Source organism: Lycium ferocissimum, chromosome 11 (genome assembly GCF_029784015.1).
Source record: "Lycium ferocissimum isolate CSIRO_LF1 chromosome 11, AGI_CSIRO_Lferr_CH_V1, whole genome shotgun sequence".
Classification (NCBI taxonomy): Eukaryota; Viridiplantae; Streptophyta; class Magnoliopsida; order Solanales; family Solanaceae; genus Lycium; species Lycium ferocissimum.
Window position 1 is genome coordinate 42,572,491 of NC_081352.1, and position 6,174 is coordinate 42,578,664.

Sequence of the window (6,174 nt, forward strand, 5' to 3'; positions counted from 1 at the left end):
ATATAAAAAAATTACGGTTAAAGAACAACTCATTTGACTCTTGAAATGTGAAAAGTATCAAATAAATTGAAACGGAGGGAATATTTGTTTTCAAGTTGAAATTAGTATTTGAAAATTAAAATTTGGACATGATCTAGCTAACATTTAATAACGTAGATGAAAATCATAAGAAATCAGACTTCAAATTCTTTAAAAATAATCAAAATGTATCAGTGTGCGATTTCCTCATATTTATTTAAGTGTTGGTCCAAAAAGGGTCCTTTGTGTTAAAGTGAGTTTCGAAAATTCATAAATTTCTAGTTTCCGGTTAAATGACAATCTCTCTTTAATAATTCATGTGTCAATTAAGTTGTCTACATCTCTTTCTTATCTGCTAATTTCGATATCGAAAGATTAGGGATTTTCTGCATATCAATTCCAATAGGGATAATGACTCGGCAAGTGGGAACAATATCAAATCACGTGAGAGTGGGGGTCCCCCTCATTAATTCAAAAGTCAACAACATATAATATGGATAATTTTTTCAGCAAAAAAAAAAAAAAATTGCTGTTAAGATGAATATAATATAAAAAATTAGAAAAAGAGAGGACGTGCATCAGTTAACCCAATGTGAAGTTGTCAGGAATGATAATGGGATCAGCAAGACAGCAACATGTTTTGGTGTAAACAAATCTAATTAGTATATTTGTTTTCAACTTTAATATCCCATCATCCATCTACACTTATTATTATTTTTTTTTTAATGGAACAATTTTGACACATTATATATGCAGTTGCCGACAGATCTATCACTGTTAATAATTTATTAGTCTTGCCCATCTTGTATTCAATTTAAAAGTGTATTTTTCTGTCTTTCTTGTCAAAAAACGTACACGTTGCAACGAGTTTAGTATGGATTTGTTTTAAAATAATAAATAAATAAAGTGTCATTATTTCTCATTTTGATTCCTGCAGTTTTTCCCCACAAAGTGATTACTCAGATTTGTAGGAAATCAAGAGGAAAAGGTTAAAGAAGGATATGCTTAGGAATATTTGACAAAGCAAATTAAAAAAGAAAGAAAGTTCCTTATCATCGTGCTGATTAGCAGCATTATTACATCTTAGTTTCCTTTACTTCTCTTATTTAATCGGTCAATAATCATGTTCAAGTTTATGCAAATTAAAAAGTACTAGAACAACGGTTGAATCGGCTAATATTTCTCAATACTTGACTTACATGAAAGAAAGTGATCCAAAATAAATGAGATAGAAGAGCAACTTGTAGAACAACTCAAAATATTAAAAAATATAATTGTTCGATTTAGTTGGTCCTCAATAGTCATATGAGATGATCTCTTCCTTTAAAATAATAATAACATAGTACTCTTGCTCTCAAAATGCTCAATAACAACATTGTTTCACTAGGTTTAGTCAAACTTCATTTCAATTGCCTTCTTGGATATAGCTAATTCACCATTCTATGTAATTGATATTGCTTTTAATCTACTTTGCACTATATCGAAGTATATTTCCCTGAAATTATATCTAGATATTGGATATTTTCATCTCCCAATAGTACCACATATTTGTACAACTTAATTAAAGTTTGAAAAGAACACAGCTGTCCTAACGAGGAAAACGTCAAATAAAGGAGAAATTATTTTACTGTTTAAAGTATAAACGAGACAAAAGGTCCCCAAACGTGGATACACCTGTGAAGAAAATGAAATCATAAATAATTAGTATGATTGGCTGAGGACTAAATGGGATTTTTGGCATTTGGCCAGTTGGAAGGCCACAGCACATGTGCAAAGTCAATTCATTCATATGAAATTTTCGGTTCTAAGCAAAAACTTTTCCATACGGCATTTACACCACAATTTTATAAAGTTAATATGATTAAGTTATAACTTCAATTAAGAAGATATCAATTAAAGAATTATCAAGTGATTAAAGTAAATGAAGAAAGGAATCAGCCAATCACAATTTAATTATTCAGCTTGTAAGAAATTCTGTTTTCTTTTTGGAGGGTAAGAAATGAGGACGGGGAGGAAAACTTGTGTAATTTAAAGGGTGTATTTGGTATTTATTTATTTTATTATTATTTTTTTTTAATTTTATGTTAGGCCAAAACTAATTGTCTAATAAACAAGATTCTTGAAAGTAAGGAAAATTGGGAACATACAAAATAAGTTCTATAAGCGGCATGTCAGTTTCATTGTCTCGTTTCCACCCTCAAACGCTCCCAACCCCCACTCTTCTTGACTACTCCAACCCCATAGTGTTTTATTAAGTTACATGTAAACGCTCTTGTAATAATTCTTGGTTTGCTTACTTACCAAATTCCAATAAATAAGAATATTACTTTTAAAAAAAAAAAAAAAAATTTACTTCATGTGCAAACACTTTTTCTATTATGGATCATATTACCAGAAATTCAATGCGTAATCTCAGCATTCAATATGTATTCCTGAATAATCTCATTTTTCAATTATAAGCTATAGTCCCAAGCTCGACAACTTTTCAGTTTTTCACTAACCTTTCCTCCTTGTTTCTATCTGAACATACAATTGGTCCTTCGGTGCAGATAAGGACCACATTTGAAATGGTGAGTTATTACTGATAATGACAAGATTTTTGCTATGTAAAAAATCTGCCATCATAACTTTCCGTTTGCTACTGGTTGTACTTGTAATACAACCATAAAAGGAATCCCACGAGAAAAGTGAAATTGATCCTTAACTAGCACAAGTGAAAAGAGCAGACATGAGGTATAAAATAAAAGGAGAAATGACTATAGCTTCTATCTAGAACAAGTACAAAGGAATCTAATAATACAAAAACGTTTGAGAAATGCATTTAATACATAAGGAATTGCTACTACACTTACACTTTGCTCACAGTAGAAACTCAAAGAACAGTACAAAATGAATTTTTGGGGGTTCAACAAGTAATAAGATAATGCTCCTCATCTGTGCACTAATATAACAAAACATATGAATACAACAACAATTACAAAAGATGAACCTTTGATGAAAACTCGTCAGTAGCGTCTGCTGCTTCAACCAAACTAATAGTAATCCAAGTACACAGTATAGTTCACACTACAAGCTCTACAATAAAAATTAAAAAAAAATAAAAATTTAACCTCCCAGCCTCTCAAACTCTGTACTGTATCTACTACTTCACATTAAATTAATGTCCATCCCTGCAAAAGCAAAGCAACTACTTAAGTATCTTGGGCCAAAAAAAAAGGGCTAATATGTAGTAGGTCAACATGAGAAGATAAACAAATAAGCAAATGACAACGCAGCACCCGTCTTTAGAGGTCTCACATTGATTGACTGTATGGGGTTGTCTCCTTATATGATCTTAGCGTGTCATGTATAAGTAAAATAACTAGTTATGAATATCAAATTGGTTGGGGAGTTTGGTGAAACTAACTGAAAAAGTTATTACATAACTACCCAGCCAACTATTCTATAAATATGGAGTGCCCCACGAGTGAGAAAGAAGAATTTAAAATCTGTTTTTTTTTTTTTTTTTTTTTTTTTTTTTTCTCCTTCTCTGATTCTTCCTCCCCTCTTGCTCCTCTCCTTCCTTCTTACTCTTAGCGTTTTTACCATGTATTCACTTTATTCCAGACTTTTATTCACTTTTCACTTTACCATGATTCCGAATACAACTTGAAGTTATATTTCGCAATGCCAAAAATTTCAAAAACTTGTTTTTAAATTTTTTTCACTTTTTTCACTTTTTTACAACTACATTTCACCAAAAACTATAATTTCAAAAACTATGGCCAAACACAACTCTAACTCCAACTCCCAACTCCAAAATTCCAAAAAAAGTGAATTTTTTTTTATATCTATGGACAAACGGGGCCTTAGTCTCCCTATCTTTCCCTTATCTTTGTGTTGTAATAAAATTATTTAAGTCTGTATCCTTGTCACTGAGGCGAGATAGTTTATAAATTTTCCATTTGATTCTTGTTCATTCGAGTACGTTACATTGCACAAAACTTATGAGCTAAGATTGGGGTTAGGAGTCCAAGTTTTAATTTTATCAACATGGAGTCGAACCACCACTATCCCGATATCGAGTTACCCAATGTAGGTCGACCCCCAATATTTTATTATCGCAGCCAAAGAGCCACATATAAGCATGGCGGTTCATATGATACCCCTTGCTCAAAAATAATAAAATACATGATAAATACAAGGGTTGAATCCCTTTGACTTGAAACAGAATTTTCGTATAACCTATTTTTATAAAAGTTGAATCCCCTTATTAAAAATTTTGGCTCCGCCACAAGTTAGAAGTTAGGTTCTTATAAGTAACTCCCACTCAAATAAAGGGAGATATCTCTAATTGCTAAGCAGTTTTTGGAGTTAAGAAGATTGAATGAACTCTCTCTCTGTTGTTTCCGGTTTCCATTTTGAGGAGAAATTCCTTGACATGATTGAATTTCATTTACTAGTTGAATCTGACTATCCTTTTATGTAGAATTAATCAATTTTTTTTGTGGAATAATATTTCACTTTTATTTGAAAATTAGTGTTTGGCCATGAAAATTTCCAAATTCAACTTGAAGCTGGATTGATTCCAAATTTGAAAAACCCTGTGTTCCAACTTCATCTACATAATTCCAAATGAAATGATCTCTCTCTCGTATAGCCAAACACAACTTCATCTTTAACTCCAACATAAAAAATTCCAAATGAAGTGAAACATATTTGGTTTCTATGGGCAAACAAACGCATACTATATCTGAGTTATTATTATCCACAACTCAATAACACAAATAACAAATCTTGCTTAAACCAAACTAAACATCATCAAGAGATAGGAATGCTTAAACCAAACTAAACATTAATGAAGTAGTAATACAGTATAATTTATGAGCAGACTTACAAGATCAACTAAAGCAGCTGCTTTAAGATAAGGTGATTCAGAAGCAATAGTATCAAATTATGAATCTAACAACATTCACTAACAACATTCATCTGCAATATACACACAGTATACATGAAATATACTACAAAGCAGTTACTCAAATATTGAAAGCATGAGAGCTTATTCTAGAGAGAAGAAAACTTTCATTGATTGTGAAGGAAAAATATCTATATTATACATGCAATTCTGCACCCTCTCATGTATATATAGAGGAGTAAGGAGGCGTGTATATGACAGTTGTATATAGCTGCCACATGATCATGGATCACCACTACTGCACCATTGCTTCAGTTGGTTGCTTAACTAACTTCTATTAACAGCCTGTCAACTAACTACCACGTGTATTAGCTAACTAACTTAGGCTACTAACTACTTGCTACTTACACATGAAATAATATTCTATTACACTTCATCATATTTGTATATCATGATGCATGAATTGGCATACTGCCCCTCAATCTAGAGATTGGTAGACATCTAGCAAGCCCAGCTTGGATAATAAAGTGTGATAATGAGTAGCACCCAGGCCTTTAGTTAACATATCTGCAAGTTGTGATTGAGTGTGAAGGTATTGAGGCTGAATTAAGTATTGTTTGATCTTTTTCCTGACAAAGTGGCAATCTATCTCTATGTGTTTGGTCCTCTCATGAAATATGGGATTTGATGCAATCTGAATGGCAACTTTACTATCACAATGCAACTGGATATGTGTCTTAACTGAAACTCCCAATCCTTGTAGCAAACTAACAAGGCAAGTTGTCTTAGCACTTACAGCAGCTAAGCTCCTATATTCAGCTTCTGCGGAGCTTCTGCTTATAGTCTGTTGCTTCTTAGACTTCCAGGAAATAAGAGATCCACCAAGCTTAATGACATAACCAGTGATAGATCTTCTTGTGTTTGGACAAGCAACCCAGTCTGAATCACAAAAAGCTTCAAGTGTGTGTACACTCCCCCTGGATAGGAAAATCCGAAGACCAGGAGAAGTTTTAATGTACCTAATAATCCTCAAGGCAACTTTAAGATGTGATTGCTTAGGTAGTTGCATGAATTGACTAAGAACCTGGACAGCAAAAGCAATGTCTAGCCTGGTGATAGTCAAGTAGATCAACTTGCCAACAAGTCTTTAATAATAAGCACCAATATCAGACAAGACAGGATCATCTTTGATACCAACATATGCATCATACTCTACAAGAAGGAATTTGTGATTTGTTTCGTGAAAGCGTGCTAGCAAGCCA

At 32.5% G+C, this 6,174-nt stretch overlaps 1 long non-coding RNA gene across 1 annotated transcript; it reads right to left on the reverse strand.

The window, feature by feature from the left end:
* Positions 1 to 2,788: 2,788 nt before the first annotated feature.
* Positions 2,789 to 5,374, reverse strand: LOC132037457 (uncharacterized). Its single transcript, XR_009409895.1, has 2 exons — positions 4,895 to 5,374; positions 2,789 to 3,188 (listed from the first exon to the last, which is right to left on the reverse strand). It is a non-coding gene; the product is annotated as an uncharacterized LOC132037457 (long non-coding RNA).
* Positions 5,375 to 6,174: the final 800 nt, after the last annotated feature.